General features: G+C 41.0%; 1 long non-coding RNA gene across 2 annotated transcripts in view; it reads left to right on the top strand.

Moving 5' to 3' along the window:
- The window catches only part of LOC133548773 (uncharacterized), a 68,512-nt gene that overhangs the window by 19,429 nt on the left and 26,178 nt on the right, over window positions 1-22,905 (top strand). Inside the window, exon 2 of one of the 2 annotated variants that reach the window (XR_009805950.1) lies at window positions 13,267-13,502. The exons of the other annotated variant lie outside the window; for it this stretch is intronic. This is a non-coding gene — a long non-coding RNA (uncharacterized LOC133548773). The remainder of the gene's footprint in view (window positions 1-13,266; window positions 13,503-22,905) is intronic. 2 annotated transcript variants of the gene reach the window in all.

The raw sequence follows: 22,905 nt of genomic DNA, 5'->3' as shown, positions 1-22,905 counted from the left end.
AGCTGAAAACATTATGAGCAGATTTTGATTTCAATTTCAAGCAATCTTAGAAATGGAATAAGACACAGGTGGTCTGATTTTGGGGGTGATCCAAACCACTTTCTGGATTCAGGATTTTTTTTAGGATTCTTTACTATTGGGGCACAGTATAGGGCCTACCTAAGGTCTGTGCTCTCCGAGTGCTGTTTTACTTCCTATTATTGAACAAGGTGACAGTTATTACGTATAACTGGCAGAAGCAATGATTACATTAATTATACAGTGGGTGATGGTTGTGTTTGTGCGTGAGCAAGTGTACTTTGCTGAAGCCCACCTTTTCTACCAACACTGTGGTCAATGAGCACAAAACGCTCTCACTATTGAAACAACCTGGACTTCAGGTGCTAAGCTAACCTAAGAAAGCCATTCTTGGCCATTCGGCATGTGTTTTTGATTCACGCTTCATACAGTCTTTGGGCTGTGTACATGTCAGTGCTCATAAGCAACACCACATATTGGTCTTGATGTCACACAGTGCGTGTTTACGTTAACTACCCTAAATTACTCAAACATGTAGCACGTCACACCCAGCGATGTTATTATCCTATGAGTATTTTTAAAGTTCCTTATTGCCTGCAGTGCAGCGTTAGTAGATCCAGCTCGTTCCCGATATCTACTGATAAATGCCGACACATTGATTCCGTCAAATCTACTAGCATAATCAGGGCGGCATGACTTACATGATCGAGCGGCCATCCACATTTCTGGCAAGAATCGAGCTTCCGGCAATGTATGAAAGGTGAATGAATGAATACTGGGTTCCCAGTGAAACACCCTTTGCGTCACCGAAAAGAATCCTTCATAATTTAATCCATTTTTAATATTTGTCCATTTACAAAGTGTTTGAAAACCGGAGCTTGATGACGGAGCTCCAGATTCTTCTTGGCACTATTGCTTGCCATGACCTCCGCTAGCCAAATACTTTTTTTTATCCTCCTAGATCACTGATTTTGTCCTCAGTGTCTCATATTTTTGTCTGCTTTAAGGCAGTGTTTCTTAACCTTAGGGCTGGGGCCCATTGTTTGGCCGCAAGCGCCCCCTAGAGAGCTACCAAAACATATGTGTTTTGCTGCTGTGGTCTGTATAGTACTCAGTTGTAATACACTTTTTCACCACTTGTGGCAGTAACAGAAATCGCAAACAAACAGAAGATGGCGTGGCACAGTTGTTCCTGCTTCGAACCCCAGCTTCTACCGACATAGTCACGTCTGTTGTGTCCTAGAGCAAGACACTTCACCCTTGCTCCTGATGGTTCGTGGTTAGCTCCTTGTATGGCAGCTCCCGCCATCAGTGTGTTAATGTGTGTGTGAATGGGTGAATGTGTAAATAGTGTCAAAGCGCTTTGACTGCCTTGAGGGTAGAAAAGTGCTAAACAAGTATAACCCACTTACCAAGATGTCTGGAGCTAAAGTCACAGGGAAGTTTCTTAAGCGCAAACATTATGAAGCTGTATTTTCATTTGCACTTTAGTTTTAATGACAGTTTATTTTAGAAACATACATTATCATTAATTAATTTTAATTTAGTTAGATTTTTTTGCAGTAATTGTATATACATTTAAATAATTGTATTTTTCATCAGTTTTTTGAGCCCCTTCTTCTGCAGTAGTTTTGATTATTATTTATTTTTGTAATCAGCCTGACCTAAGCCGTGATAAAGATTTTTGTGACTAACACATGGTTTCATATCATTTGACAATGTATATCCTGTTAATCTGTAAGTAGGTTAGACAGATACAATTAGTGAATATGATTAATACCAAAAGTAAAATGACTATTCAGTGTTAATATGAGTGGGCACCAGGTCTTATTTGCAGTGGAAAAGTTGGGCCCCAAGGTCAAAAAGGTTAGCAGCCCAATGCTTTAAGAGACCACTGTTTGGCAGGATGCTCCCTAGACTTTGACCAAAGATTAATGTTAATATTTTTAAGCGTGTCAATCTCCATCCATCAATCCATCCATCTTCTTCCGCTTATCTGAGGTCAGGTCGCGGGGGCAGCAGCCTAAGCAGGGAAGTGCAGACTTCCCTCTCCCCAGCCACTTCGTCCAGCTCTTCCTGTGGGATCCCGAGGCGTTCCCAGGCCAGCCGGGAGACATAGTCTTCCCAACGTGTCCTTGGTCTTTCCCGTGGCCTCCTACCGGTTGGACGTGCCCTAAACACCTCCCTGGGGAGGCGTTCGGGTGGCATCCTGACCAGATGCCCAAACCACCTCATCTGGCTTCTCTCGATGTGGAGGAGCAGCGGCTTTACTTTGAGCACCTCTCGGATGGCAGAGCTTCTCACCCTATCTCAAAAGGAGAGCCCCGCCACCCGGCGGAGGAAACTCATTTCGACCGCTTGTACCCGTGATCTTGTCCTTTCGGTCATGACCATAGGTGAGGGGGGGAACGTAGATCGACCTGTAAATTGAGAGCTTTGCCTTCCGGCTCAGCTCCTTCTTCACCACAACGGATCGATTCAACGTCCGCATTACTGAAGATGCCGCACCAATCCGCCTGTCGATCTCACGATCCACTCTTCCTCCACTCATAAACAAGACTCATAGATTTTTTAACTCCTCCACTTGGGGCAGGGTCTCCTCCCCAACCCGGAGATGGCAGTCCACCCTTTTCCGGGCGAGAACCATGGACTCGGACTTGGAGGTGCTGATTTTCATTCCGGTTGCTTCACAGTCGGCTGCGAACCAATCCAGTGAGAGCTGAAGATCCCGGCCAGATGAAGCCATCAGGACCACATCGTCTGCAAAAACCAGAGACCTAATCCCGCGGCCACCAAACAAGAACCCCTCAACGCCTTGACTGCGCCTAGAAATTCTGTCCATAAAAGTTATGAACAGAATCGGTGACAAAGGACAGCTTTACCGGAGTCCAACCCTTACTGGAAACGTGTCCGACTTACTGCCGGCAATGCGTACCAAGCTCTGACACTAATTGTACAGGGAGCGAACCGCCACAATCAGACAGTCCGATACCCCATACTCTCTGAGCACTCCCTACAGGACTTCCCGAGGGACACGGTCGATTACCTTCTCCAAGTCCACGAAGCACATGTAGACTGGTTGGGCAAACTCCCATGCACCCTCAAGAACCCTGCCGAGAGTATAGAGCTGGTCCACAGTTCCACGACCAGGACGAAAACCACACTGTTCCCCCTGAATCCGAGGTTCGACTATCCGGCGTAGCCTCCTCTCCAGTACACCTGAATAAACCTTACCGGGAAGGCTGAGGAATGTGATCCCACGATAGTTGGAACACACCCCCCGGTCCCCCTTCTTAAAGAGAGGGATCACCACCCCGGTCTGCCAATCCAGAGGTACCGCCCCCGATGTCCACGCGATGATGCAGAGTCTTGTTAACTAAGACAGCTCCACAGCATCCAGAGCCTTAAGGAACTCCGGGCGGATTTCATCCACCCCTGGGGCCTTGCCACCGAGGAGCTTTTCAACTACCTCAGCAACCTCAGCCCCAGAAATAGGAGAGCCCACCACAGATTCCCCAGGCACTGCTTCCTCATAGGAAGACATGTTGGTGGGATTGAGGAGGTCCTCAAAGTATTCCCTCCACCTATCCACAACATCCGCAGTCGAGGTCAGCAGAGCACCATCCACACCATACACGGTGTTGACAGTGCACTGCTTCCCCTTCCTGAGGCGGCGTATGGTGGTCCAGAATCGCTTCGAAGCCGTCCGGAAGTCGTTTTCCATGGCTTCCCCGAACTCCTCCCATGTCCGAGTTTTTGCCTCCACGACTGCTGAAGCTGCACACCGCTTGGCCTGTCAGTACCCATCCACTGCTTCTGGAGTCCTATGAGCCAAAAGAACCCGATAGGACTCCTTCTTCATGTTTAACATGGTGTTTGTCATGGACAAACTGTGACGAGCACAGAAGTCCAATAACAAAACACCACTCGGGTTCAGATCCGGGCGGCCATTCTTCCCAATTACGCCTCTCCAGGTTTCACTGTCGTTGCCAACGTGAGCGTTGAAGTTCCCCAGTAGGACAAGGGAATCACCCGGGGGAGCACTTTCCAGTACTCCCTCGAGTGTATCCAAAAAGGGTGGGTACTCTGAACTGCTGTTTGGTGCGTAAGCACAAAAAACAGTCAGGACCCTCCTATGAGTAGTGAGCCCATTGGAGGGATGTCCCACGTTGCCTCTTCGGGCTGTGCCCGGCCGGGCCCCATGGGGACAGGCCCGGCCACAACATGCTCGCCATCGTGCCCCAACTCCGGGCCTGGCTCCAGAGTGGAGGCCCCATGGCCCGCGTCCAGGTGAGGGAAATCTGAGTCCACTTTGCTGTATATCCATAGAAGTCTTCGAGCTGCTCTTTGTCTGATCCTTCACCTAGGACCTGTTTGTCTTGGGAGACCCTACCAGGGGGCATGAAAGCCAACGCACAACATAGCTCCTAGGACACGCAAACTCCTCTACCACGATAAGGTGGCAGCTCAGAGAAGAGCGTGTCAATCTTTTTGGTCCAAAGAACTAGTAATATGATCCAACAAAAGCTGTCATGTGTACGATGTAGCATTATCACCACCACAAGTGTTTTAAATTTCCTTGGTGCATGTTTGACCACTGGCATGAAGATGCTCTCGAACCATAAGCCACACGCACACATAATATTTGTCTAACTTTACGTCTCCTTGCATGACTGAAGTTCATACTTTCCGTTTCACACATAGTCAGAGTCACTGTGTTCAGCCAAGAATTGGAGAGAGGGAGGAAAAATACATTTGGAGGCAGCCTTGTGCTCTCTTTAAGCACAGGAGATACCACTCTAACCACACATTGTAGGGATTGTAAATATAAATCTATTGCAATGAATAGGTTGTGCTGCCGCCAAAACATTATGCATTCCTTAATTGTAGTCTGAAGGAAAGTTTTCTTCTTTCTCATACTATCCTCGGCTATTAAGCAGCCACATAGATTATATCTGCAGTCCAGCACCAATAAAACAATCGCATTAGGTTATTTTACTAAGAGCGCTGGCCTGCTTTGTTGCACGTATCATAAACGCTCTCATTATGCAATACCAGTCGCAAATGAGCTAATGAGCTGTGTTTGTGCACGCCTGACAGTGTGTATGCCTCCAAAAAACACATACAGGCTGTAAACTCTGTACTTATCTAATGTAATTGCAGCCATACATCACATAGAATAACAGAACATAACATTAAGGAGAGGAGGACACAAACATTAACAAGACTATCCTATGAGTCCTGTCATTCTAGGTTAGTCTATTTCCTAAAAAAAAAAAAAAAAAGTAAAAAAAAATGAGCCCCCACTCCCACTGAAGCATAGTTGCCAGAGTTCCAAGACTTATTTTAAAATGTGTAGTGAAACCTGCAAATATAAAAACACAGTGAGGGGCAGCTCAGAGGCGGTATTATGTCCATTTAGTTCACAACAACAAAATTAGCATTTGAGCGCCTCTTCTCTCAAAAGGGGAGCAAACCAGTGAGGGAAAAGCTTTAGTACAGGGGTCCCCTAAACTTTTTGACTCGGGGGCCGCATTGGGTTAAAACAATTTGGCCGGGGGTCGGACTGTGTCTATATATATATATATATATATATATATATATATATATATACACACACACACACATTATATATATATATACAATATATATTTATATATACACACATTATGTCAGAAAATACATAGGCTATATCATCCCTACAAACCTCGACTAATATATATATATATATATATATATATATATATATATATATATATATATATATACAAACATACATGCATATATATATGTATTTATACATATACACATACATACACACACATATATATTTATATATATATATATACATATATATATACATACATATATATATTGTATATAAATAAATAAATATATATATATATATATATATATATATATATATATATATATATATATATATATATATATTCCTCACGCATTTATTGACTGAAAGAGTGCACCCTTGATGTCATGTTATCAGTTAAAAATGCATTTTCAGCCCATAGGATTTGCCTGAGCGACTAAGAGACACCAAGAGTAACACGCGGTAGGGAATGGATTAGAAAGGACAGATTTAAAAAAATATTTAAAAAAAAAAGTTTGAAGACCCAACCGATAGTTTCACATTATTATAAAACCATCAACATTAAACACTTATTTTGGATAGCAGGAGACTTTTAAGTCCTTCTTAGGTGTCTAGGTGTGCCAATTGGGATGGATACCTTTCATATTTGAACCAATTGTATTTATTCCTGCTGACTGGGAATCGATGCAGATACTCAACTGTAAAATGTGTCACATTGTGTAGGTGATGAACCCAAGATGCAGAGATGACGGCAGGCATTAAGCAGGAAAACATAATTTAATGTTCAAAAATTAAGGCAAAAAAACAAACCAGGAACTCTGAGACAGGAACAGGATGCCTGGAAAACAGGAACTAGAAGACGAGGAACAAAAAGACAGCAAGCTACAGAATACAGCTTACCGCTACCGCATACAGCTAAACTGACATCGACAAGTCTTAGCGACAATACTCCAGCACATACTGGATAGGAAGGCAGGTTCAAATAGCAGCTGGCTGATTGACAGGAGGTGTGGCCAGGTGCCAATCAGCCACAGCAGAGGGGACACAGCACTCAGAGAAACAAACAGGAAACTGAACCAAAAAAAGAGTGCTGACAGGAAATAAAATAAACACAGAGGAAAAACTAAAACTTAACCAAACTGTCAGGGACAAGCCTGACAAAATGTTTGATGCGTGTGTGTTCATTTGTCAATAAACATTGATTTGCTTACTAATAAAATATGATTTTCAAAGTAACACTTAAGAGTGAGCTGATTAGGATAACTGTGCTGTCCAGTTGTTATATCTTAATTTTTACACTTCTGAGTCTCATTTGAAAGTATTATATAGCGGACATGAGATAGCATTAGTGTATAGAACACAATGTATTGCTTAGGCAGGAAGTAGTCTTCACCATGAAGCTGAATTTAGTATTTTGCTGCATCCTAAAACGTGTTTACACAGTAAGTATTGTACTTATTACACACCAGCTGTTTAATTGAAACGTTTATCTTAGTTGTAGTTTTCGATACCAAATTTGAACGTGTTGAAATCGCCATGTGAAATCGCTAATACTAATCAATAGTATGTTAATGACACAGCCAATGTAAATTACCATTGAGCTAGCGCATTTTGAAAAGTGGAGCCTTACTTTATGTTTGAGTGTCTTCTATCAGGCATACCGTATTTCCTTGAATTGCCGCAGGGCATATGATATGCGCCTGCCTTGAATTACTGCCGGGTCAAACTCGCTTCGCAAAATAATTAGTGCATGCTTAGTATTACCGCCTGGTCAAACTCGTGACGTCACGAGTGACACTTCCCCTGTCATCATATTCAAAATGGAGGAGGTTGATTTCAATACAGGTAATTTGAAATCGCATAAAGGGAACAAGATTAAGAGCTATTCAGTAGGATTTAAGGTACAAGCTTACATCGCACTCAGATTTTTACTGCATGCCTTTGGTAAGTGCCGGAGTGAGAAGAAGTTTTAAAATAATTAGTGCATGCTTACTTTTACTGCATGCCTTTGGTAAGCGCAGGAGTGAGAAGAGGTTTTAAATTAATTAGCGCCCTAGCGGCAATTCAAGGGAATACGGTACTTGCTTTGTTGGCATGGAAAATTGCAACATTACCTGGAGGCAGTCCAGCTGAGTGCTACTTAAGTGCTTGTTTCCCTGCCAAGTGTTTGATCCATGTGTAATAAAGGTATCGAAATATGGTACCTGGTAGTACAGACCGAATTCGGTCAGTTCCTATAAAAGTACTGCATTTTCTACCCATCCCTATGTGCCAATTATTTTCTTATCCTTAAGTATTAGTAAAAAGTTTATTTTACCAGAGCTCCAAATGGTCTCCATGTGGTACTCATACGGATCATTCTACTGTCAAGACCAAAAGACAAATTTCCCCTTTTCCATCCTTCCATATGTTTTTAGCATTGGGAGAGCATACGTCAGTACGGTACATCAATACAAGGTCATCAAAGAAATTATCTGAACCATGAGTCCCACCAAGGATTGGGTATCGTTTACATTTGATCCAATACCGGTGCGAAATAAAACGGTGCCGATCCCTAATCGGTGCACAAATCTGTCATTAATAAAAGGAAAAACAAACATATTTTGTCCAAAAACTTTTTTTTTTTTTTTACAGAATTTTGTGATATACAGTGAACAGAAAGATATATTGAATACTTCAATACTATAATTACAATTATGACTAAGCAATACATTTACCAGTATGACATCAAAATTCTAAACTAGTTGTAATTATCAGGGCAAAACAACAAGCAAGCTCTGTGCATAAAAAGGTCCACGACTTTACAGTACTCTATTGCATACGTTCTGCTGTTTTACAAAAGGTACAATTTGAGCAGAAACTGATCGCTTACACAAAAGTGTAACAATGTTATAACCGTGTTTGTTGGTTAACTCCACATGTAAGAATCATGTATTAATTGAACAAAATTCAGGTACTTACCTGCGTTGCCAGGCGTCAGCAAAGTGGACTAGTGGTTAGCATGTTGTCTACAAAATCAGGAGGTTGGGGAAATCTGGGTTCAAATCTGCGTGTGGACATCTCTCTGTGGAGTTTGCATGTTCTCCACATGCGTGTGTGGATTTTCTGTCAATACTGCATCTTCCTCCTAGATTGCAAAAATATGCATGTTAAGTTATATGAAGCCTCTAAATTGATTGAAAGGTATGAATGTGAGTGAATGGTTGTTTGTCCATATGGCGACCATTCTTGGGTGCATCCCACCTCTTGCCCCAAGTTAACTAGGATAGGCTCCAGTTTACTCGCGACTCTCGTTATAAATGAATGGATGGCTCATTGCTGTATGATAGCAATGTGAAGTTCTCAAATGAGAATGGTATTTTAAACATCTCTTTTAAAGGGGACTGTTTTTTTGAGATCTGCATAAGTACCAACCATTTTAAATCAAAGTATGGAAGCCTTGCAAAGATGTTTATAAAACAAGATTGCCTTCCTCCAAATGAGCCATTTGGAATTTGCCCAATTTGTGTCGTTTATCCCAGTTGTGACGTCAGCAGATATCTCCATATACGATAGAGCAGTGGTTCTCAAATGGGGGTACGCGTACCCCTGGGGTACTTGAAGGTATGCCAAGGGGTACGTGAGATTTTTTTAAAAATATTCTAAGAATAACAACAATTCAAAAATCCTTTATAAATATATTTATTAAATAATACTTCAACAAAATATGAATGTAAGTTCATAAACTGTGAAAAAAAATACAACAATGCAATATTCAGTGTTGACAGATAGATTTCTTGTGGACATGTTCCATAAATATTGATGTTAAAGATTTCTTTTTTTGTGAAGAAATGTTTACAATTAAATTCATGAATCCAGATGGATCTCTATTACAATCCCCAAAGAGGGCACTTTAAGTTGATGATTACTTATAGGTGTAGAAATCTTTAATTATAATTGAATCACTGTGACGGTTTGCTGGCATCGTGGTGTGGTTGCGTTCTCTCGTGGGTGCAGCGGAGATGGAACACAGTGTAAAGGTGGGAACAATGATTTATCTATAACTACAAAACCAGACTAGGAACAAAAACACTTGCACGAAGGCACTACAAACAAAACCAACAGAAAGTGCTAGCATGAGCTACGGACAAACAACAGAATAGCGTGGAAGATAAAGTACACAAAAGTAATTACCACAATGCGGGAAGAGCGATGACACCTGTTAAATGGAAGCAAATAAGAGTCCGAGAGCGAATGGCAAACAAAGGTAGTCTTAAATAAGGGAATAATCACAAATCAGGTGCGTGTGACAAATGGCAGGTGACACTGAATGGGTAACTTTGACAACGGAACAAAACAGGAAGTGCCACCAGGAACTAAGGACGTCAAATAACAGGATGTGATATACAAACAGAACAAAAACAGAACATGACATGATCCAAGTCGTTGATCATGACAATCACTTGTTTATTTTTCAACAAGTTTTTAGTTATTTTTATATCTTTTTTTCCAAATAGATAAAGAAAGACCACTACAAATGAGCAATATTTTGCACTGTTATAAAATTTAATAAATCAGAAACTGATGACATAGTGCTGTATTTTACATCTTTCTCTATTTTTTTCAACCAAAAATGCTTTACTCTGGTTAGGGGGTACTTGAATTAAAATAATGTTCGAATGAAAAAAGGTTGAGAACCACTGCGGTAGATAATTACCTTAAGAGCTTTGCGTCAGTCCGCCATTGTAGTCTGATACTGCAGTCAATAAGTTCCTTCTTTTTCTCTATCCTATTGTTGTGGGGCAGACTGTCTCGTACATAGACATGCATCCCAGCAGGCACAAGACATTAAAACATCGTTGAGAACTTGTTGAATTAGGCCCTGACAATGAGCAACTCAAACATAAGGTTGAAACAATATGCTTTTTGACAAAGTTTAATCAATGTCATGTCCTGATGTCGATTCCCAACCAATATTCTACAACATAAATACACTGTTGAAACAACATGCTCTTTGACGATGTTCATTCAATGTCAGGTTGTGACGTTGATTTGACCATTGAAATATGGTCATTTCCCAACCAACAACATGGATCCAACTGGGGCTCGGTGAGATATCGATATACACGATATATCCCGGGTTTGTCTCTGTGCGATATAGAAAATGACTGTATCTTGATATTCGAGTATACGTTCTCTCGCAGTTGCTTTTAGCTGCGGGCATTACACTACAGGCTCTTCCCACTCTTTCCTGTCTCTCCTTCTCACAGACAAGCAGGCGCACCTTCTTACACACGTCACATACTGTCACGTCATACGTCACATACGTATACGCCCTCACGAAGCAGAGAGGTAGCAGCGTGGGTAACGTTAGCTGTGATGCTAGCAGAGCCGTGCGAGTGGTAATACGAGAGAAATAAAGTGCAAATGAAGGAAGAATTAATTCCCAAGAAAAACAGCAGGGGGTCCATCGTCTGGCGGTGGTTTGGCTTCAAGTGGGAATATGTGGAACAGACAACCGTAATAAATCAAGCATGCGGCACAAGCGTTGCTATAAAAAGTAGCATCACGGCTAATATGTAGCATCATTTGAAAAGTCACCTGCTAGAGAATGAAGAGAATTTCCTAACGTCCATAGTAACCCACCACATAGCGAAGGACTAATACTATTTGATTTCCTATCATGGAGCTCATTTTTATTTGAGACTTAAAATGTCTCTGAAAATCTTGCACTTTCTGTTTTGGAAATGACAAACGTTTGGGCCACTGCTTAATAACTGTTTAATAAATACACTTTTGGTCAATTGACTTAATTGTGATTTCCTTCTCTGCATGAAAGTTTAAAAGTAGGATATACTCATCAGAATCGCAGTATGAACAAGAATGTTTTAATGTAGACACATAGAATCATCATACTGGTGTGATTATATGTATCAAGTGTTCATTCAAGGCCAAGGCAAAATATTGAGATATATACAGGGATGGGAATTTTCCGCGGATACGCGGAATTCCGCCGATTTTGGCGCCGCCAGGGTCATTTATATAATATATTGCCAATGTGTGAAGGCACCAGATTGGCTAGCTCTACTATCAGCTGACGACAACAACCAATGACATTGCCTCTTATAGGCGTCTGCACCAATGACATAGCCCGTTATAGACGTCTGCGCGCGTCGTTTGCCGACAATATCTAGTCCCTGATCCTCAATTATTGTGAGCGTTTCTGAACACGTATTCTGTTTGTATTGGTTGTGTTTATCGGCGACTAATCTGGAAAGAAAACACGGTAGCTCTAAATTAACACGTTTCTTTACTGACAAAACAGTTTCAGACCTGGTTAAGCTTATTCAAAATAGGAATGCTTCATTAGCGAAAGATATCGATAAGGGTGTGAGAAACAAGTGGAACTGGGCATGGCTCGATATATCTATCAAACTGAAGGTGAAGATTAACAACAATATCGTAGAAGTAGACGAACTGATCAGCGATTTCATTGCAAAGTGCGATGAAACGAGACGTGCTCAGTGCTTATATTGCAAGGACATTGTGAACTATGGATCTCGGGGAAATGTGGCACTCTTTGACCACGCAAAATGGGCAAGGCATCTAAGTAAAGTGAGTTTACGGAAAAGTAATTTTTCACTGGGATCTGCCTTCAAGCTGAAGTCAAACATCATCACAAATGCAGCCTCAAATCAACTATTGAAGCCCCCCACCTCCGACTCGGCTCTTCTCACACCAATCTGCGACAGACGAGTCCATTCAGAGGTACAATACAATATCTTATGTATTTCAACATTTTTATATTTTGAATTCTGGTTAATCAAATTGTAGGCCTATTTTTGTCTATAATCCAAAAGTGTGCAAGAATTTGATATATGTGTAAACTTGTATACATACATTTCATCACATGATACATTTTTATGAAAATATTTGCTAATAAATGTGAAATTTGGGTCAGAAGAATATTGTTGGATTTTGACTCAAAATAGCAGGAAATGCATCCTAAGCTAACCTAGATTTCCAAATTTTTATGGGGGGGCATGCCCCCAGACCCCCCTAGCAGGCGAGTGCAATATGTGCACTCGGGTGCGACTGCTGTGCGGCCTTCCACAAAGTGGTGTTTTAGGATTAAAAAAAATTCTGCTGATTTTGTAAATCTTCATTCCCATCCCTGTATATATCGTATATCGCGATATGGCCTAAAAGCATTGAGATATTAAAAAAAGGCAATATTGCCCAGCCCTAGATCCAACATTGGACATCAATGTTGTCTCAATTTACAAATACAACTATTTTGCAACATTGTTTAAAAGGGCATGTGTGTATAATCAACGTTGCATCAATATTGCGTGCCTGCTGGGATCCGCTGTTGCCATTTCTAGTACAAAGTAGCGTGTAGTTTGAACTTGTATCTGTCAGTAGACTCCATATGGAAGCACTAAAAACTAGAACATGGCTGACAGAGAGAATACTTAGTATAAGTGGATGCACGTAAATAAGACCCACAAAAGAGCGCATCCTAAAGAGACGGTCAGAAAGTGGCTTGAAGACGTTCTGTAAAACAAAATTTACATGTATGCAACATTGTGACCAAAGAATCACCATTGTCAATGTAATGTCCATTCATCCATCCATTTTCTACCGCTTGTCCCGTTCAGGGTTGCGGGGGTTGCTGGAGGCTATCTCAGCTGCATTCGGGCGGAAGGCGGGGTACGCCCTGGACAAGTCGCCACCTCATCACAGGGCCAACAGATAGACAGACAACATTCACACTCACATTCACAGACTAGGGCCAATTTTTTTTTTTAGTTTTGCCAATCAACCTATTCCCAGGTGCATGTTTTTCAGAGTTGGGAGGAAGCCGGAGTACCCGGAGGGAATCCACACAGTCATGGTGAGAACATGCAAACTCCACACAGAAAGATCCCGAGCCAAGGATTGAACCCAGGACTACTCAGGACCTTCGTATTGTGAGGCACATACACAAACCCCCTTACCACCGTGCTACTCATTTGGTTCTTGCCCATCAATGTAATGTAAATGTAGAAAATACAACCATAACATGACCCCTTTAAGTAAACAATCACTAGGGAGCCCGTCGTTTGCGGGATGTTTTCATGTGCAAATTGCCCACACTGCCGCCAGCCCACCGGACTGGAGACATGATTGAAAAAAAAACTTCAGCAAAATGAGCCTGAAGCTGCTGTGTTTTCTTCATCCAAATCTTTTTTGTTCTGATGTGGATTTGTAAAGTAGTTCAGGTGTACGCACATCAGTTGGGGGAGTACAATTCTTAAGTTGCGTTTATATCATAGAATTTTTTTTAAGTTATTTAAATTTATACATTACATTCTTATTTTGTTTTTTGTTGGCTGCAATTTTTTTTGCATCATTAAAATGCTCTTTAGTGGTAATTTTACAAGAAAGTTTTTTTTTTATGTAGGTTATTTGTAGCCTTTGTCATTTTTATTTGGCCGTTTTTTTGTTGAGGAAAATTTCTAAATAGTGATATCCTTGTCTAAAAGCATGGGGATGTAATACCTCCTTATGGAATGTTTATTATGAAAACACCAGCATGTGTGTGGGTGTTGAAATTATGTTTTTGTTTGGTTGCTTGTCTATGCATGGTGCCATCGTGTGCGTGCAATGTATATTATTGGTTGATTATTTTTGTGTTTTTGTTGTTGATTTTCTTTTGTGGCTGTGTGTAGAAGTGGCACTGCTGGAGTGGCAGCTGGTTGCATCAGCTCTGCTCTTTTATTGTCTTTAATGTCCTTTGTTGGTTCCCTCTTGCGAACATGTTTATGTGTGCTATGGCTATGAGTTTTTTTCTTCTTCTTTGGCCCAGGCTTAAACCGATTTTTTTTCTCACCTCCCCCCGCCTCTTCAGCGTTTACCTGTTTCTCACTTTTTTTGTTTGTCTAATCCTGAATGGGATTGTGCTGAACATCTTAATTTCCCCTTGGGGATTAATACAGTATTTCTGATTCTGAAAACACAATCCAAATAAAATTAGAATCAATATTTGTGAATCATTCCCACCAAATAGAACGTATATCAAAAGAATGTATTAATTGGAATTATTCTGATCCAAATCTTATTTTATGAATGCTACCATCCATCCATCTTATTTCTAACGCTTGTCCCGTATGGGTTTGTGGGGGTGCTGGAGCCTATCTCAGCTGCAAGGCGGGGTACACCAAGGACAAGTCGCCTCCTCATCGTAGGGCCAACACAGACAGACAGCCAACATTCACACACAAGGGCCAATTTAGTGTTGCCAATCATACCAGTGATTGTTTATTGGATAAAAACAGGTTAATCTCAAAAAATGAAGAAATATAACAACCTAGTTTTTGAATGGCACTTTGAGAAGACGGCTCCTGGAGATCCAGCTCCTTTCAAAAAGCCATACAATCATGTCTCTGCTGCACCCAAACATTTCAAGCAAACAAACAAGATACATGTGCACTGCTCCTGATGTCCTGCATTGTTGCAAGTGCGTCGGTGCACCCAGGTGAGGGCGCTATTCTGCCAGTTGCAGCGTTCTTTCAACAGTGATTAGTTCATCCAGCCATCCATTATCTTCCGCTTGTCCCTGTCGGGGTCGCGGGGGTGCAGTAGCCTATCTCAGCTCAATTAAAGGTAAACCTGCAGTACAAGTTATACAATCTGTGAAGGTCTGTCATGTTTTGTTGTAGAAGATGGTCTTGAGCAAAGTCGATTTAGGCCATTTATAAAACTTATTCTCAAATTCTGAACATTTAAGCTTCTAGTATGATTTGTCATTTCCCATCTAGCAACATTGTTACTTCCAGTACAATATGTTTTTTACTTCCTCCGAGGTCTTAATCAAGGCTCAAGTCGTTCGTTTTGCTCACTGACATTCATTTCAGCCACGTCTTCAAGTTACCAAAGATGCCAAATATAAAGCCGTCAGAACTAATAAAATAAGCGAACAGAACTTATAATTAGTCTGACATCCAATAAAAGAAAACACATTGATTCCACAAACATATCAGAAAGAATTATACCTCTTTGGCCTCATAAACTCCAAGGGAATAACGTTTATTTTCAATCCGAGACTCCATTAACGTCTTCTCCATCAAATTCTTGTTGTCTCATTCTGTTTTCTTAATTCCGTCACATATTAATTGTCTCCCTAACAATGTAACCAAACCGGAACAAAACATATATTCCGCTCCAATTTACGTGGGTTTGTAACAAAAATAAAGTTAACATAAACTTGCATGAATTAACCCAAGGAAATAACTTTTAAATCACAATATGTGTACAATATGAACGTATATTTCGAATTGTATTTATTTATTCTATGAAATTATATAACAAATATACATGTTGCTTCTGTCAGGACTCAGCAGCTACAATGTTACTTGCACAATATCACCCATCCATCCATCCATTTCCAACCGCTTATTCCCTTTTGGGGTTGCAGGGGGGGCTGGCACCTATCTTAGCTACAATCGGGCGGAAGGCGGTGTACACCCTGGACAAGACGCCACCTCATCGCAGGGCCAACACAGATAGACAGACAACATTCACACTCACATTCACAATATCACCTTCAAGCACTTTTTGCAAATTGCTAAGTCTGCATTTTTGTTAGCGTAAAGTTCAATTAAACTTTCAAGCGTTTTAGCTAGATGCTCACGGTTGTCTGTGCAGTTGAAAATTTTTCATCAAGCAGTTGGTCACTATACGTAATTTTTGCAGAATTTCAGTCCAACTGAATTTATAGGCACCAATATCCACTTATCCTCTTTTTTTTTAGTCCAGTTACTACCATTTTGTTGGCGCCAGTGCCATTGCCCTACATAGTTATGTTACCCAGCCCATTGTGGCAGATCCCAACACAAAACTGTTTGATTGGGATGTCCCAATACAACTTTTTCACATCAATACGACACCAATGTTGGAGCCTTATTTGCCGATACCGATATTGATCTGATAAGATATCAGTAGGAATTAGTGTTGTCCCGATAACCAAATTTTGGTACCGGTACCAAAATTATTTAGATACTTTTCGGTACTTTTTGATACTTTTCTAAATAAAGCGCACCAAAAAAAATGACATTATTGGCTTTATTTTAACAAAACATATTACAGTACATGAACCATATGTTTATTATTGCAAGTTTGTCCTTAAAGGGGAACATTATCACAATTTCAAAAGGGTTAAAAACAATAAAAATCAGTTCCCAGTGGCTTATTGTATTTTTTGAAGTTTTTTTCAAAATTTTACAAGTCCCGGAATATCCGTAAATAAAGCTTTAAAGTGCCTTATTTTCGCTATATTCGAAACCACTATCCATTTCCCTGTGACGTCATACAGTGCTGCCAATACAAACAACATGGCGGTTACCACAGCAAGATATAGCGACATTAGCTCGGATTCAGACTCGGATTTCAGCAGCTTAAGCGATTCAACAGATTACGCATGTATTGAAACAGAGGGTCGGAGTATGAAGGCGGATAGCGAAAACAAAATTGAAGAAGAAATTGAAGCTATTGAGCGAATAGCTATTGACGCTATTCGGCCATCGTGTGGGTGTACCTAATGAAGTGGCCCATAGCATGGCTGCCTTATTAGCATCGCCGGTAAAATGTGCAGACCAAACGATCAGGACTTTCGCATCTTGTGACACTGGAGCAACTTAAATCCGTCAATTGGTAAGTGTTTGTTTCGTATTAAATGTGGGTATCTAGTTTCAAATGTACATACAGCTAGCGTAAATAGCATGTTAGCATCAATTAGCGTAGCATGTTAGCATCGATTAGCTGGCAGTCATGCCGTGACCAAATATGTCTGATTAGCAAATAAGTCAACAACATCAACAAAACTCACCTTTGTGATTTCGTTGACTTAATCGTTGCAAATGCATCTGCAGATTATCCATACATCTCTGTGACATGTCTGTCTTAGTATCGCCGGTCAAATGTGAAGACACTTTGGTACATTCAATGGGGATCTGGCGGCAGATTTTTTGCCAGTGGTGCAACTTGAATCCCCCTTGTTAGTCTTGTTACACCCTCCGACAACACACCGACGAGGCATGATGTCTCCAAGGTTCCAAAAAATAGTCAAAAAAACGGAAAATAACAGAGCTGAGACCCAGTGTTTGTAATGTGAAAATGAATATGGCGGGTGTGTTACCTCGGTGACGTCACGTTCTGACGTCATCGCTAAAAGACCGATAAACAGAAAGGCGTTTAATTTGCCCAAATTTACCCATTTAGATTTTGGAAATCAGTTGAAAAAATACATGGTCTTTTTTCTGCAACATCAAGATATATATTGACGCTTGCATAGGTTTGGTGATAATGTTCCCCTTTAAATAAAATAGTGAACACACAAGACAACTTGTCTTTTAGTAGTAAGTAAGCAAACAAAGGCTCCCAAATAGTCTGTTGACATTTGTAGTAACTTATTGTGTCATTCTCCATTCTATGTTTTTGTCGAAATTATAAAAGACAAGTTGTAGAAAATGAATTATTATTTTACTTGTTCATTTACTGTTAATGTCTGCTTGATTTCTATTTAAACATGTTGTATCTACACTTCTGTTAAAATGTAATAACCATTTATTCTTCTGTTGTTTGGATGCTTTAAATTGGTTTTGGATAACACCACAAATTTGGGTATCAATCCGATACCCAGTCATTACAGGATCATACATTGGTCATTTTTAAAGTCCTCATGTGTTCAGGGACATATTTCCTGAGTTTATAAACATACTAAAAAAAAAAAAAAAAAAAAAAATGAAAAAAGATGTGATGGCAAAAAATATTGACGTAATCATAGTAGTATCGAAAAGATACGCTCCTCTCGTTACTATCATTACAGTGGATGTTAGTTTCAGTGTTATAACTTCACCTTTATTGTCATTTTTGAAGCCAAAATGCGTCCTTTCCCCATTTTCTGTCTACACACTGTGTTTTTGTAATTTACTGTTTACTGTGTCCTGGGCATGACGCTAAAGTGCATCTGGCAGTGGAGGCTCCTCTACGGGGTCTTGGGGCACTAGGAGGTTAACCCATTTACTACTGTTACCCCAGGTGGCCCTTGGCAAAGGCCTTGGACCTGACTCCCCCCTAGCCAGGGATACGGTTAAGACCACAACGGCTGCGATGGCGGAGGAAGGCTGCAGCAGAAAAGGGTCCCCAGTCGTCTTGGACTCCATGCCACTAGACCCTGACTCGTTTCTGTCAAGGATCGTGTGGTGACGGTCTGTGCACCAGTCTCCTCATGTTAAACAAAGTCACGCACAGGCATCCTCCATAAAGGGATACACCCCTACCAGGAGGATGTTAGAAGCGTTTCGAGAGACCGCCGATGATGATGATTTACTGTTATTAACTGCGCATGGTTGAGCTTGTGGTGACCCCAAAATACAGAGGCAGGAGGCAGCGTGCAGGTCAAAGAATGTATTTCTTTACTTAGAGCAGGGGTAGGGAACCTATGGCTCTAGAGCCAGATGTGGCTCTTTTGATGACTGCATCTGGCTCTCAGATAAATCTTAGCTGACATTGCTTAACACGATAAGTAATGAATAATTCTGCTGGTAATCACGATGTTGAAAATAGCGTTCAAAATATAAAACATTCTCATGTATTTTAATCAATCAATCAATCAATCAATGTTTACTTATATAGCCCTAAATCACTAGTGTCTCAAAGGGCTGCACAAACCACAACACAAACCACTACGACATCCTCGGTAGGCCCACATAAGGGCAAGGAAAACTCACACCCAGTGGGACGTAGGTGACAATGATGACCCAGTGGGACGTCGGTGACAATGATGACTAAGAACTTTGGAGAGGACAAACGCAATGGATGTCGAGCGGGTCTAACATGATACTGTGAAAGTTCAATCCATAATGGATCCAACACAGTCGCAAGAGTCCAGTCCAAAGCGGATCCAACACAGCAGCGAGAGTCCCGTTCACAGCGGAGCCAGCAGGAAAACATCCCAAGCGGAGGCGGATCAGCAGCGCAGAGATGTCCCCAGCCGATACACAGGCAAGCAGTACATGGCCACCGGATCGGACCGGACCCCCTCCACAAGGGATAGTGGGACATAGGAGAAAAAGAAAAGAAACGGCAGATCAACTGGTCTAGAAAGGGAGTTTATTTAAAGGCTAGAGTATATAAATGAGTTTTAAGGTGAGACTTAAATGCTTCCACTGAGGTGGCATCTCGAACTGTTACCGGGAGGTAATCCATCCAACTGTTTTCTACCGCACCTGTTCAAGAAATAACAATGTTATTAAAAAATATTTAGAGACATATTATACTCTAAAAATTTTGGTTTTACTTAAAAAATGCATTTATTGGGCAGTGTTAAAAAACATGGTATGGTTTTCACAGAAATACGTTTTAAAATATTTGGCTCCAATGGCTCTCTCTGCCAAAAAGGTTCCCGAACCCTGACTTAGAGGGTAAAAACGGCAATAACACAGGGCTAGTGTGGGACACGTAGCAGCAGCAACATTAGCAGCAGCGCCGGCAAGGCGCAACAGGTGAAACTAAATAGACTTTATTAACCAATAGAAAACAAAAAACTGGCAGGAAACTAAGCAAAAAAGAAAACAAAGAGTCCGACACAAAGTACTATTAAAATAAGAGCACCAGGACAGGGATTTTTACCACACACAGGAAAATAAAGAACAAAATCCAACTTGTCATGTGGGATCATGACACATCTGGATTGGATTTATGCTGTCTTTAGATTGAAGTGGAGTGTTAATTTGTTTTTTGGCAATACCTAGAGGCCGTAAAAATCTGGATTCATTAACTTAATTCTAAACATTTCTTCACAAAAAAAAGAAATATTTAACATCATTATTTATGGAACATGTCCACAAAAAAATCTGGCTGTCAATGTTTTAAGCATTTCACCAATCTCGTGCTTTTTGCAAATTTGGACACAATCTAACAGCAAAACAGTCTCCCAACACTGCGTTGATGGAATCAAGGCCTATTTATCCAAGCGTGAGGGTTGGGAAACGAAGGTGTCTGGCGAGGGAAGTGTGGATTCAGGCCGGGTGGCCTATTTCAAGTTCCAGGTAACCCTACATTATTATATTTTATAAATAGTAAACCAAGTTGTGGTAGGAGTTTAGTCAGTAGTTTAGTCGTGGATGTACACTGTATAGTGATGAATCCAATAAACATTTGATTTCATTAGATTTGACTTTGATTTGACATTAAATTTGCAAAATGCGGTTGCGCATTTTGCAGATTGCGGCCATTGGTATTGTGCTTACAACATTAACACTGATTATTGCATTGCTGCATTTCTTTTCACAGTTTATGAACTTACATTCATATTTTGTTGAAGTATTATTTAATAAATATATTCATAAATTATTTTTGAATTGTTGCTATTTTTAGAATATTTTAAAAAATCTCACGTACCCCTTGGCATACCTTCAAGTACCCCCAGGGCTACGCGTACCCCCATTTGAGAACCACTGAATTAGGGGACACTCATTGCACATGTGTAGCTTGGGTGCTATTGTGTGCTTAGCTGTTGTGTAGTTGCTAGCTCTTAGGAACCTACAGTGTTTACATCACTTGACTAAAATACAAGGACAGACCAACCTTATGCGTTAATTGGAGGACATAGATGTTAACTGGCTGTCCAACTTTGCATACTTAAACACGCTACAGGACTGCTTGTCCTGAAATGTAAGATGCAAACCGATACTTGCTTTTTGGTTGATATCGGACCGATATCCAATATTAATATTGAATCGGGACACCCCCACTGTTTGACCCCTCGACACACTGGTCTACTAACCCCTCTTGTCACACCCTCCTCTCAAGGTGATACATTTTCTAAATAATATGATTGGAGTAAAGTGTCTTTAAAGCTAAAAAACAGAAGAGGAGTTGTTCATGCACAATGTATCCCATATGCTTTCTCTCAGGGGAACTCTATACTTAACATGTGGTCCGGACCACCTATGATAGCTGCCTTTTTTTTGGCTGGGAGACTATTATCAGTAAAAATGGAGTCATACATAGATAATGGACTCATAGTTATCTTTTGACTTATTGATATCTTTTGATATTTACATGCTGACGTTGGAAAGTTTTTTATGGGAGTATGTTATTATATGCTTAATAATTGACTTCTGTACAGTTAAATATGCGTGTTGCTCGCTCTCACTGTGTTATAAATTTTAAAGTTAGTTGAAGATTTACGTGAATAAAATGGTTTTGCTCTTCATTCTGCCACTGGAGTTGAGCACAGTTGTTTTTTGTTAAAAGCTGAGCATTGCTGCTCACTTTGAGGCCACTGCTCGTCTTCCCGTCTTCTCCCGTGCTTTATACACCTCCGTCCGCCCTAATTTGTCGAGATTGGGCCGCCGCTGCATGACAAAACACATGTCTGGGCCCCTGCGTGAGAAGGCCGACTCACTCTTGCTGGGCTTGTTTTCTTTGCGTGACCATGTCCCTCAGCTCTGTCACTCCTGGCACCTCCTGGCAGGACCCCCCTCCGACCCTGTTGGTGCCCTCGTTAGCTGGCACGTCGCTGGTTTATTTGCTTTGGCCGCCTGCCCGTGTGAAAGGCAGATTCTGTGACAATGCTCACAGAGGGGTCATCATAAAGTGGAGCCATGGCGGAGGCGTGATCGGAGGTAGCCGTGTGTGTGCGTCTGAAAATGCTTAAGTGCGTGGCAGCGTATTTGAGCGTGTGACCTCCGTGTCTGGTCAAAAGGAAACACGGCTCGCTCCAGCTACTTTTGACGAGCGACATGCACAGGCAGGTCACTCAGAGTTTACTGTCCAGCTTGTTCCGGAAAAAAAAGGGAACATGATGGTCATTGCGAGGAACTTTCGCTTGTTCCCACTGATGTAATCCACAAAACGCTCACGCTAACATCCATGTCTCCTGCCAAATGTCCTCTATTATGTTCTGAAGAAAGACAAATCTGAAAATTTGGTTCAGAACAGTGATGTGCCGTCTGTCCAGCAGCCGTAATACAGATGTGACACTTTGATAACAACTGAATTAATTTCAGATTAAATACAAGCAGTTATATGTAGGGGTGTGATGATTCGTTTTAACAACAATTCGGTTTGATTCTTTTGTGATTGCCGATACAATTAAGGAATTATGTTATTTTTTTAAAACGATACGATCCAAAACGTTTCAGTGAGTTGAAATTGATTCAGTAACTTTTTAGCAGACAAAAACATTCAAATAAATCAACCAGTGTGACTTTGAAATAATTAGTGGATACTGGGGACTGCAGGTGGAGTTT

This window comes from Nerophis ophidion, linkage group LG03 (genome assembly GCF_033978795.1).
Source record: "Nerophis ophidion isolate RoL-2023_Sa linkage group LG03, RoL_Noph_v1.0, whole genome shotgun sequence".
Classification (NCBI taxonomy): Eukaryota; Metazoa; Chordata; class Actinopteri; order Syngnathiformes; family Syngnathidae; genus Nerophis; species Nerophis ophidion.
This window is presented reverse-complemented; position numbering and strand designations above follow the sequence as displayed.